Raw genomic sequence first — 12,759 nt, forward strand, 5'->3', positions numbered from 1 at the left:
GTAACTGCCTCAGACTTTCACTAATATAGAGGTGCGTTTCCTCATGGAAAATTCCGGCCCGTAACCTGCCGCCCACCAAATTCTTGTACCTCCCCGTACCAAGGACACTTTCCCAGCCGGCCGGCCTGATGTAGTGTCTTCGGCATGAAGAAAAATACAATCCTTCGATAAGGGCCGGCCTGAACCGGTTCTCTCCAAGCGAATAACACCTCATAACTAAAACATTACATTTGACCTAGAAGCATCCCAAGCTGCCGGAGCAGAAAGAAAGATGGAGTCTCTCCCGTTTGAGGCCTACCAGGCCTGAATTCAGCACGGCTCCATGAAATACCCTCACTGCAGGACAGGTTATCCCTAATACTAACGAATCTATCCCCTAGGCTATGTGTGCAAGCCCTGATCTATGGGGAAGAGCACAGGATCATATCGAAGTGCCTAGTAAATAGGCTCCATTCACTACTCTAACCCTTAGACTTAAATGGTAAGAGACTGAAGTCACATTCAATCACCTCTCAACACAAGAAGGCCGGGAAAATCGAGCAGAACAACCCGTTAACTGATGAATGATACAGGACATCTTAAAACATAGCTCTAGCATGAGGTTGAGCATCTATTTTCTTGGGAAGTTTAAAAGAAAGGATGAAGACCCAAACAACCAGCAGGCCGAAATAGCTCAGTTGGGAGAGCGTTAGACTGAAGATCTAAAGGTCCCTGGTTCAATCCCGGGTTTCGGCACAATTTCAACTTCTGCTTTTCATGTCACAAAAGCTGTTTGGAGTTAAATCAACGCTCTTCTTTATCAAAACCTTTTATCAATCTGATCAACAACACAATCAATTCAACATATTATTTACTTTCTGTCTTCCTTTCAAACTTGCTTCCACCTCTCTTGTATTCAACTATGCCTCATTTATTTGCAACTTCTTGCTTTATTTTAAAGTAAAGCTTTGCCTGCATCAGCCTCCAATTCCCCTTATACAAAACTGTCAGTAGTCAGATGACATAGCTTGTACACCCTGGCCATATAGGTCTGTGTTTCAGAGTATAAGTCAATTCAGAGTTTAGAAAAAAAAATTCGACCTACCTTGTCCCCTAAAAAGGATATTCACTCATCAGACCAAGTTACCTGCTGAATGATACTGGACACTTTAACACATAACTATAAACGAAAATAGAATGACCAGGTTCTGTATGTATCGTCTACAATTATTAATAATACATCAGGAGGCCACAGGGACTTGTTGGCTGAAATATCTCAGTTGGGAGATCGTTAGACTGAAGAGCTTAAGGTACCTGATTCAATCCTGACTTTCAGCACAGTGCGAGGGGATCCTACATTCTTGCAAAATATTTCTTGAAATGAGCTCTAGTTTTTTTTTCTTTATTTCTCAAAATATTTTATCAACTGATCAACAACATGATAACTTCAACAAAAAGTTGTCTTTCTGTCCTCCTTCTAAACTTGCTTCCACCTCTCTTGCCATCAACTTTGATGACGAATTTATCCCTTTTTATACTTTTTTCAAAGTAAACTCTTGTCTGCATCAGCTTTCACTTCTCCTTGAACAAAGTTGTCAGTATTGAGATGACATAGCTTACCTACTCAGGCGACATACGTCTGTGTAATACAGTGCTGGTCCACTCAGAGTTTTAAAAGAAAAACGACCTAACATTTATCCCAAAAACGCTACTCACCCATTTCACCAGTTAGCTGCTGAACAATGCAGGACACATTAAAACACAGCTCTAACCTCAGATTGAAAATCCAGGTTCTGCATCTCTGTTCTGGGATTGTTCAAAAAAAGAGGCTGAATACTATTGCTGCTGGCAGGCCGAAATAGCTCAGTTGGGAGAGTGTTAGACTGAAGATCTAAAGGTCCCTGGTTCGATCCCGGGTTTCGGCACATTTTGAACTTCTGCTTTGCATGCCACAAAGACTATTTTGAGCCAACTCATATTGACATTGTTTATAATGATCAAAACCTTTTATCAAGATAATCGACAATACAATTAATTCAACATATTATTTACTTTCTGTCTTTCTTTCAAACTTGCTTCCACCTCTCTTGTATTCAACTTTGCCTCCTTTATTTCCCAATTCTTCCTTTAATTGAAAGTAAAGCTTTGCCTGCATCAGCCTCCAGTTCCCCTTATACAAAACTGTTAGTAGTCAGATGACCTAGCTTGCCGACCCTCGCCATATAGGTCTGTGTTTCTGAGTATAAGTCCATTCATAGTTTACAAACATCTTCTAACTAACTTGGCTCCTAAAAAGGAAATTCACCCATCAGACCAATTTAGCTGCTGAATAATATTGGACAATTTAACACATAACTGCACATGCAGATAGAATGACCAGGGTCTGCATTTATCTTTAACAATTATCAAAAATACAACAGAAAGCCAAAATGGCCAGCTGGATGAAATAGCTCAGTTGGGAGAGTGTTAGATTGAAAATCTAAAAGTCCCTTGTTCAATGCTGGGTTTCGGAAAAGTCTGAGAGGTTTCTTGCTTCTCACAAAATATTTCTTGGTATCAGCTCAAGTTTTTCTTTCTTTATTTATCAAAATATTTGATCAACTGATCGACAACATGATCAATTCAACATAGAATCCTCTTTCTGTCCTCCTTCTAAATTTGCTTCCACCTCTCTTGCATTCAGCTTCGACTACAAATGTTTCCTATTTCATGCTTTTTTGTAAAGTAAACTCTTGTCTGCATCAGCTTCCACTTCTCCTTGAACACAGATTTCAGTATTCAGATGACATAGCTTACCTACTCAGGCCAAATACCTCTGTGTAATATGGTGCTAGTCCATTCAGAGTAAAAAACAAAAGCTACCTAACCTGGATCCGAAAAATGCTATTTACCTATTGCACCCGTTAACTGATGAATGATACAGGACATCTTAAAACATAGCTCTAGCATGAGGTTGAACATCTATTTTCTTGGGAAGTTTAAAAGAAAGGATGAAGACCCAAACTACCAGCAGGCTGAAATAGCTCAGTTGGGAGAGCGTTAGACTGAAGATCTAAAGGTCCCTGGTTCAATCCCGGGTTTCGGCACAATTTCAACTTCTGCTTTTCATGTCACAAAAGCTGTTTGGAGTTAAATCAACGCTCTTCTTTATCAAAACCTTTTATCAATCTGATCAACAACACAATCAATTCAACATATTATTTACTTTCTGTCTTCCTTTCAAACTTGCTTCCACCTCTCTTGTATTCAACTATGCCTCATTTATTTGCAACTTCTTGCTTTATTTTAAAGTAAAGCTTTGCCTGCATCAGCCTCCAATTCCCCTTATACAAAACTGTCAGTAGTCCACCTCTCTTGCCATCAACTTTGATGACGAATTTATCCCATTTTATACTTTTTTCAAAGTAAACTCTTGTCTGCATCAGCTTTCACTTCTCCTTGAACAAAGTTGTCAGTATTGAGATGATATAGCTTACCTACTCAGGCGACATACGTCTGTGTAATACAGTGCTGGTCCACTCAGAGTTTTAAAAGAAAAACGACCTAACATTTATCCCAAAAACGCTACTCACCCATTTCACCAGTTAGCTGCTGAACAATGCAGGACACATTAAAACACAGCTCTAACCTCAGATTGAAAATCCAGGTTCTGCATCTCTGTTCTGGGATTGTTCAAAAAAAGAGGCTGAATACTATAGCTGCTGGCAGGCCGAAATATCTCAGTTGGGAGAGTGTTAGACTGAAGATCTAAAGGTCCCTGGTTCAATCCCGGGTTTAGGCACATTTTGAACTTCTGCTTTGCATGCCACAAATGCTATTTGGAGTCAACTCATATTGACGTTGTTTATAATGATCAAAACCTTTTATCAAGCTGATCGATAAGACAACCATTTCAACATATTTTTTACATTCTGTCTTTCTGTCAAACTTGCTTCCACCTCTCTTGTATTCAACTTTACCTGCTTTATTTGCCAATTCTTCCTTTAATTGAATGATCGATAAGACAACCACTTGTGCTGAGACTGCCGTATGGGCAGAGAGGTCTGGATTCGTATGGGATCGCGAGGCCGCCACTTATGCTGAGACTGCCGTCTGGGTAGAGAGGTCTGGATTCGTATGGGATCGCGAGGCCGCCACTTGTGCTGAGACTGCCGTCTGGGTAGAGAGGTCTGGATCCGTATGGGATCGCGAGGCCGCCGATTGTGCTGATACTGTCGTATGGGCAGAGAGGTCTGGATCCGTATGGGATCGCGAGGCCGCCACTTGTGCTGAGACTGCCGTCTGGGTAGAGAGGTCTGGATCCGTATGGGATCGCGAGGCCGCCGATTGTGCTGATACTGTCGTATGGGCAGAGAGGTCTGGATTCGTATGGGATCGCGAGGCCGCCACTTATGCTGAGACTGCCGTCTGGGTAGAGAGGTCTGGATTCGTATGGGATCGCGAGGCCGCCACTTGTGCTGAGACTGCCGTCTGGGTAGAGAGGTCTGGATCCGTATGGGATCGCGAGGCCGCCGATTGTGCTGATACTGTCGTATGGGCAGAGAGGTCTGGATCCGTATGGGATCGCGAGGCCGCCACTTGTGCTGAGACTGCCGTCTGGGTAGAGAGGTCTGGATTCGTATGGGATCGCGAGGCCGCCGATTGTGCTGAGACTGCCGTCTGGGTAGAGAGGTCTGGATTCGTATGGGATCGCGAGGCCGCCGATTGTGCTGAGACTGCCGTCTGGGTAGAGAGGTCTGGATTCGTATGGGATCGCGAGGCTGCCACTTGTGCTGAGACTGCCGTCTGAGTAGAGAGGTCTGGATCCGTATGGGATCGCGAGGCCGCCGATTGTAAGAGGTCTTGGTATGTATGAGTAGGAATTCCCTGTCCTTAGGTGGTAGATATATGTGGTTACCTATTGTAAATAGGCTCTAGGGAGGGGGTAACGTTCTGGCTGGGTTAGTGAGGCTCTGATGAGCGGGTTCTATGTGATCCGAAAACCCAAGCAGAACACGGGTGCAATAGGTAAATAGCATTTTTCGGATCCAGGTTAGGTAGCTTTTGTTTTTTACTCTGAATGGACTAGCACCATATTACACAGAGGTATTTGGCCTGAGTAGGTAAGCTATGTCATCTGAATACTGAAATCTGTGTTCAAGGAGAAGTGGAAGCTGATGCAGACAAGAGTTTACTTTACAAAAAAGCATGAAATAGGAAACATTTGTAGTCGAAGCTGAATGCAAGAGAGGTGGAAGCAAATTTAGAAGGAGGACAGAAAGACAATTCTATGTTGAATTGATCATGTTGTCGATCAGTTGATCAAATATTTTGATAAATAAAGAAAGAAAAACTTGAGCTGATACCAAGAAATATTTTGTGAGAAGCAAGAAACCTCTCAGACTTTTCCGAAACCCAGCATTGAACAAGGGACTTTTAGATTTTCAATCTAACACTCTCCCAACTGAGCTATTTCATCCAGCTGGCCATTTTGGCTTTCTGTTGTATTTTTGATAATTGTTAAAGATAAATGCAGACCCTGGTCATTCTATCTGCATGTGCAGTTATGTGTTAAATTGTCCAATATTATTCAGCAGCTAAATTGGTCTGATGGGTGAATTTCCTTTTTAGGAGCCAAGTTAGTTAGAAGATGTTTGTAAACTATGAATGGACTTATACTCAGACACACAGACCTATATGGCGAGGGTAGGCAAACTAGGTCATCTGACTACTAACAGTTTTGTATAAGGGGAACTCGAGGCTGATGCAGGCAAAGCTTTACTTTCAATTAAAGGAAGAATTGGCAAATAAAGCAGGTAAAGTTGAATACAAGAGAGGTGGAAGCAAGTTTGACAGAAAGACAGAATGTAAAAAATATGTTGAAATGGTTGTCTTATCGATCAGCTTGATAAAAGGTTTTGATCATTATAAACAACGTCAATATGAGTTGACTCCAAATAGCATTTGTGGCATGCAAAGCAGAAGTTCAAAATGTGCCTAAACCCGGGATTGAACCAGGGACCTTTAGATCTTCAGTCTACTGCTCTCCCAACTGAGCTATTTCATCCAGCTGGCAATTTTGGCTTTCTGTTGTATTTTTTATAATTGTTAAAGAAAAATGCAGAACCTGGTCACTCTATCTGCATGTGCAGTTATGTGTTAAATTGTCCAGTATTATTCAGTAGCTAAATTGGTCTGATGGGTGAATTTCCTTTTGAGGAGCCAAGTTAGTTAGATGATGTTTGTAAACTATGAATGGACTTATACTCAGAAACACAGACCTATATGGCGAGGGTCGGCAAGCTAGGTCATCTGACTACTAACAGTTTTGTATAAGGGGAACTGGAGGCTGATGCAGGCAAAGCTTTACTTTCAATTAAAGGAAGAATTGGGAAATAAAGGAGGCAAAGTTGAATACAAGAGAGGTGGAAGCAAGTTTGAAAGAAAGACAGAAAGTAAATAATATGTTGAATTAATTGTATTGTCGATTATCTTGATAAAAGGTTTTGATCATTATAAACAAAGTCAATATGAGTTGATTCAAAATAGTCTTTGTGGCATGCAAAGCAGAAGTTCAAAATGTGCCGAAACCCGGGATCGAACCAGGGACCTTTAGATCTTCAGTCTAACGCTCTCCCAACTGAGCTATTTCGGCCTGCCAGCAGCTATAGTATTCAGCCTCTTTTTTTGAACAATCCCAGAACAGAGATGCAGAACCTGGATTTTCAATCTGAGGTTAGAGCTGTGTTTTAATGTGTCCTGCATTGTTCAGCAGCTAACTGGTGAAATGGGTGAGTAGCGTTTTTGGGATAAATGTTAGGTCGTTTTTCTTTTAAAACTCTAAGTGGACCAGCACTGTATTACACAGACGTATGTCGCCTGAGTAGGTAAGCTATGTCATCTCAATACTGACAACTTTGTTCAAGGAGAAGTGAAAGCTGATGCAGACAAGAGTTTGCTTTGAAAAAAGTATAAAATGGGATAAATTCGTCATCAAAGCTGATGGCAAGAGAGGTGGAAGCAAGTTTAGAAGGAGGACAGAAAGACAACTTTTTGTTGAAGTTATCATGTTGTTGATCAGTTGATAAAATATTTTGAGAAATAAAGAAAAAAAAACCTAGAGCTGATTTCAAGAAATATTTTGCAAGAATGTAGGATCCCCTCGCACTGTGCTGAAAGTCAGGATTGAATCAGGTACCTTAAGCTCTTCAGTCTAACGATCTCCCAACTGAGATATTTCAGCCAACAAGTCCCTGTGGCCTCCTGATGTATTATTAATAATTGTAGACGATACATACAGAACCTGGTCATTCTATTTTCGTTTATAGTTATGTGTTAAAGTGTCCAGTATCATTCAGCAGGTAACTTGGTCTGATGAGTGAATATCCTTTTTAGGGGACAATGTAGGTAGAATTTTTTTTCTAAACTCTGAATTGACTTATACTCTGAAACACAGACCTATATGGCCAGGGTGTACAAGCTATGTCATCTGACTACTGACAGTTTTGTATAAGGGGAATTGGAGGCTGATGCAGACAAAGCTTTACTTTAAAATAAAGCAAGAAGTTTCAAATAAATGAGGCATAGTTGAATACAAGAGAGGTGGAAGCAAGTTTGAAAGGAAGACAGAAAGTAAATAATATGTTGAATTGATTGTGTTGTTGATCAGATTGATAAAAGGTTTTGATAAAGAAGAGCGTTGATTTAACTCCAAACAGCTTTTGTGACATGAAAAGCAGAAGTTGAAATTGTGCCGAAACCCGGGATTGAACCAGGGACCTTTAGATCTTCAGTCTAACGCTCTCCCAACTGAGCTATTTCGGCCTGCTGGTAGTTTGGGTCTTCATCCTTTCTTTTAAACTTCCCAAAAAAATAGATGCTCATCCTCATGCTAGAGCTATGTTTTAAGATGTCCTGTATCATTCATCAGTTAACAGGTGCAATAGGTAAATAGCATTTTTCGGATCCAGGTTAGGTAGCTTTTTTTTTTACTCTGAATGGACTAGCACCATATTACACAGAGGTATTTGGCCTGAGTAGGTAAGCTATGTCATCTGAATACTGAAATCTGTGTTCAAGGAGAAGTGGAAGCTGATGCAGACAAGAGTTTACTTTACAAAAAAGCATGAAATAGGAAACATTTGTAGTCGAAGCTGAATGCAAGAGAGGTGGAAGCAAATTTAGAAGGAGGACAGAAAGACAATTCTATGTTGAATTGATCCTGTTGTCGATCAGTTGATCAAATATTTTGATAAATAAAGAAAGAAAAACTTGAGCTGATACCAAGAAATATTTTGTGAGAAGCAAGAAACCTCTCAGACTTTTCCGAAACCCAGCATTGAACAAGGGACTTTTAGATTTTCAATCTAACACTCTCCCAACTCAGCTATTTCATCCAGCTGGCCATTTTGGCTTTCTGTTGTATTTTTGATAATTGTTAAAGATAAATGCAGACCCTGGTCATTCTATCTGCATGTGCAGTTATGTGTTAAATTGTCCAATATTATTCAGCAGCTAAATTGGTCTGATGGGTGAATTTCCTTTTTAGGAGCCAAGTTAGTTAGAAGATGTTTGTAAACTATGAATGGACTTATACTCAGACACACAGACCTATATGGCGAGGGTAGGCAAACTAGGTCATCTGACTACTAACAGTTTTGTATAAGGGGAACTCGAGGCTGATGTAGGCAAAGCTTTACTTTCAATTAAAGGAAGAATTGGCAAATAAAGCAGGTAAAGTTGAATACAAGAGAGGTGGAAGCAAGTTTGACAGAAAGACAGAATGTAAAAAATATGTTGAAATGGTTGTCTTATCGATCAGCTTGATAAAAGGTTTTGATCATTATAAACAACGTCAATATGAGTTGACTCCAAATAGCATTTGTGGCATGCAAAGCAGAAGTTCAAAATGTGCCTAAACCCGGGATTGAACCAGGGACCTTTAGATCTTCAGTCTAACACTCTCCCAACTGAGATATTTCGGCCTGCCAGCAGCTATAGTATTCAGCCTCTTTTTTAACAATCCCAGAACAGAGATGCAGAACCTGGATTTTCAATCTGAGGTTAGAGCTGTGTTTTAATGTGTCCTGCATTGTTCAGCAGCTAACTGGTGAAATGGGTGAGTAGCGTTTTTGGGATAAATGTTAGGTCGTTTTTCTTTTAAAACTCTGAGTGGACCAGCACTGTATTACACAGACGTATGTCGCCTGAGTAGGTAAGCTATATCATCTCAATACTGACAACTTTGTTCAAGGAGAAGTGAAAGCTGATGCAGACAAGAGTTTACTTTGAAAAAAGTATAAAATGGGATAAATTCGTCATCAAAGTTGATGGCAAGAGAGGTGGAAGCAAGTTTAGAAGGAGGACAGAAAGACAACTTTTTGTTGAAGTTATCATGTTGTTGATCAGTTGATAAAATATTTTGAGAAATAAAGAAAAAAAAACTAGAGCTGATTTCAAGAAATATTTTGCAAGAATGTAGGATCCCCTCGCACTGTGCTGAAAGTCAGGATTGAATCAGGTACCTTAAGCTCTTCAGTCTAACGATCTCCCAACTGAGATATTTCAGCCAACAAGTCCCTGTGGCCTCCTGATGTATTATTAATAATTGTAGACGATACATACAGAACCTGGTCATTCTATTTTTGTTTATAGTTATGTGTTAAAGTGTCCAGTATCATTCAGCAGGTAACTTGGTCTGATGAGTGAATATCCTTTTTAGGGGACAAGGTAGGTAGAATTTTTTTTTCTAAACTCTGAATTGACTTATACTCTGAAACACAGACCTATATGGCCAGGGTGTACAAGCTATGTCATCTGACTACTGACAGTTTTGTATAAGGGGAATTGGAGGCTGATGCAGGCAAAGCTTTACTTTAAAATAAAGCAAGAAGTTGCAAATAAATGAGGCATAGTTGAATACAAGAGAGGTGGAAGCAAGTTTGAAAGGAAGACAGAAAGTAAATAATATGTTGAATTGATTGTGTTGTTGATCAGATTGATAAAAGGTTTTGATAAAGAAGAGCGTTGATTTAACTCCAAACAGCTTTTGTGACATGAAAAGCAGAAGTTGAAATTGTGCCGAAACCCGGGATTGAACCAGGGACCTTTAGATCTTCAGTCTAACGCTCTCCCAACTGAGCTATTTCGGCCTGCTGGAAGTTTGGGTCTTCATCCTTTCTTTTAAACTTCCCAAGAAAATAGATGCTCAACCTCATGCTAGAGCTATGTTTTAAGATGTCCTGTATCATTCATCAGTTAACGGGTGCAATAGGTAAATAGCATTTTTCGGAACCAGGTTAGGTAGCTTTTGTTTTTTACTCTGAATGGACTAGCACCATATTACACAGAGGTATTTGGCCTGAGTAGGTAAGCTATGTCATCTGAATACTGAAATCTGTGTTCAAGGAGAAGTGGAAGCTGATGCAGACAAGAGTTTACTTTACAAAAAAGCATGAAATAGGAAACATTTGTAGTCGAAGCTGAATGCAAGAGAGGTGGAAGCAAATTTAGAAGGAGGACAGAAAGAGGATTCTATGTTGAATTGATCATGTTGTCGATCAGTTGATCAAATATTTTGATAAATAAAGAAAGAAAAACTTGAGCTGATACCAAGAAATATTTTGTGAGAAGCAAGAAACCTCTCAGACTTTTCCGAAACCCAGCATTGAACAAGGGACTTTTAGATTTTCAATCTAACACTCTCCCAACTCAGCTATTTCATCCAGCTGGCCATTTTGGCTTTCTGTTGTATTTTTGATAATTGTTAAAGATAAATGCAGACCCTGGTCATTCTATCTGCATGTGCAGTTATGTGTTAAATTGTCCAATATTATTCAGCAGCTAAATTGGTCTGATGGGTGAATTTCCTTTTTAGGAGCCAAGTTAGTTAGAAGATGTTTGTAAACTATGAATGGACTTATACTCAGACACACAGACCTATATGGCGAGGGTAGGCAAACTAGGTCATCTGACTACTAACAGTTTTGTATAAGGGGAACTCGAGGCTGATGCAGGCAAAGCTTTACTTTCAATTAAAGGAAGAATTGGCAAATAAAGCAGGTAAAGTTGAATACAAGAGAGGTGGAAGCAAGTTTGACAGAAAGACAGAATGTAAAAAATATGTTGAAATGGTTGTCTTATCGATCCGCTTGATAAAAGGTTTTGATCATTATAAACAACGTCAATATGAGTTGACTCCAAATAGCATTTGTGGCATGCAAAGCAGAAGTTCAAAATGTGCCTAAACCCGGGATCTTTAGATCTTCAGTCTACTGCTCTCCCAACTGAGCTATTTCATCCAGCTGGCAACTTTGGCTTTCTGTTGTATTTTTTATAATTGTTAAAGATAAATGCAGAACCTGGTCACTCTATCTGCATGTGCAGTTATGTGTTAAATTGTCCAGTATTATTCAGTAGCTAAATTGGTCTGATGGGTGAATTTCCTTTTTAGGAGCCAAGTTAGTTAGATGATGTTTGTAAACTATGAATGGACTTATACTCAGAAACACAGACCTATATGGCGAGGGTCGGCAAGCTAGGTCATCTGACTACTAACAGTTTTGTATAAGAGGAACTGGAGGCTGATGCAGGCAAAGCTTTACTTTCAATTAAAGGAAGAATGGGGAAATAAAGGAGGCAAAGTTGAATACAAGAGAGGTGGAAGCAAGTTTGAAGGAAAGACAAAGTAAATAATATGTTGAATTAATTGTATTGTCGATTATCTTGATAAAAGGTTTTGATCATTATAAACAAAGTCAATATGAGTTGACTCAAAATAGTCTTTGTGGCATGCAAAGCAGAAGTTCAAAATGTGCCGAAACCCGGGATCGAACCAGGGACCTTTAGATCTTCAGTCTAACGCTCTCCCAACTGAGCTATTTCGGCCTGCCAGCAGCTATAGTATTCAGCCTCTTTTTTTGAACAATCCCAGAACAGAGATGCAGAACCTGGATTTTCAATCTGAGGTTAGAGCTGTGTTTTAATGTGTCCTGCATTGTTCAGCAGCTAACTGGTGAAATGGGTGAGTAGCGTTTTTGGGATAAATGTTAGGTCGTTTTTCTTTTAAAACTCTGAGTGGACCAGCACTGTATTACACAGACGTATGTCGCCTGAGTAGGTAAGCTATGTCATCTCAATACTGACAACTTTGTTCAAGGAGAAGTGAAAGCTGATGCAGACAAGAGTTTACTTTGAAAAAAGTATAAAATGGGATAAATTCGTCATCAAAGCTGATGGCAAGAGAGGTGGAAGCAAGTTTAGAAGGAGGACAGAAAGACAACTTTTTGTTGAAGTTATCATGTTGTTGATCAGTTGATAAAATATTTTGAGAAATAAAGAAAAAAAAACTAGAGCTGATTTCAAGAAATATTTTGCAAGAATGTAGGATCCCCTCGCACTGTGCTGAAAGTCAGGATTGAATCAGGTACCTTAAGCTCTTCAGTCTAACGATCTCCCAACTGAGATATTTCAGCCAACAAGTGCCTGTGGCCTCCTGATGTATTATTAATAATTGTAGACGATACATACAGAACCTGGTCATTCTATTTTCGTTTATAGTTATGTGTTAAAGTGTCCAGTATCATTCAGCAGGTAACTTGGTCTGATGTGTGAATAATCTTTTTAGGGGAAAAGGTAGGTAGAATTTTTTTTCTAAACTCTGAATTGACTTATACTCTGAAACACAGACCTATATGGCCAGGGTGTACAAGCTATGTCATCTGACTACTGACAGTTTTGTATAAGGGGAATTGGAGGCTGATGCAGGCAAAGCTTTACTTTAAAATAAAGCAAGAAGTTTCA

At 39.7% G+C, this 12,759-nt stretch overlaps 6 non-coding genes across 6 annotated transcripts; 2 read left to right on the top strand and 4 right to left on the bottom strand.

The window, feature by feature from the left end:
- The first annotated feature begins 662 nt into the window (after positions 1–662).
- TRNAF-GAA (transfer RNA phenylalanine (anticodon GAA)) lies at positions 663–735 on the top strand. The gene has a single exon. It is a non-coding gene; the product is annotated as a tRNA-Phe (tRNA).
- Positions 736–1,831: 1,096 nt separating this feature from the next.
- TRNAF-GAA (transfer RNA phenylalanine (anticodon GAA)) lies at positions 1,832–1,904 on the top strand. The gene has a single exon. It is a non-coding gene; the product is annotated as a tRNA-Phe (tRNA).
- Positions 1,905–6,540: 4,636 nt separating this feature from the next.
- Positions 6,541–6,613, bottom strand: TRNAF-GAA (transfer RNA phenylalanine (anticodon GAA)). Its single transcript has one exon. It is a non-coding gene; the product is annotated as a tRNA-Phe (tRNA).
- A 1,096-nt stretch (positions 6,614–7,709) lies between these two features.
- On the bottom strand, positions 7,710–7,782 carry TRNAF-GAA (transfer RNA phenylalanine (anticodon GAA)). The gene has a single exon. It is a non-coding gene; the product is annotated as a tRNA-Phe (tRNA).
- Positions 7,783–10,036: 2,254 nt separating this feature from the next.
- Positions 10,037–10,109, bottom strand: TRNAF-GAA (transfer RNA phenylalanine (anticodon GAA)). The gene has a single exon. It is a non-coding gene; the product is annotated as a tRNA-Phe (tRNA).
- Positions 10,110–11,771: 1,662 nt separating this feature from the next.
- Positions 11,772–11,844, bottom strand: TRNAF-GAA (transfer RNA phenylalanine (anticodon GAA)). The gene has a single exon. It is a non-coding gene; the product is annotated as a tRNA-Phe (tRNA).
- Between the last annotated feature and the right edge of the window lie 915 nt (positions 11,845–12,759).

This window comes from Triturus cristatus, chromosome 8, assembly GCF_964204655.1.
Source record: "Triturus cristatus chromosome 8, aTriCri1.1, whole genome shotgun sequence".
NCBI classification, from domain to species: Eukaryota; Metazoa; Chordata; class Amphibia; order Caudata; family Salamandridae; genus Triturus; species Triturus cristatus.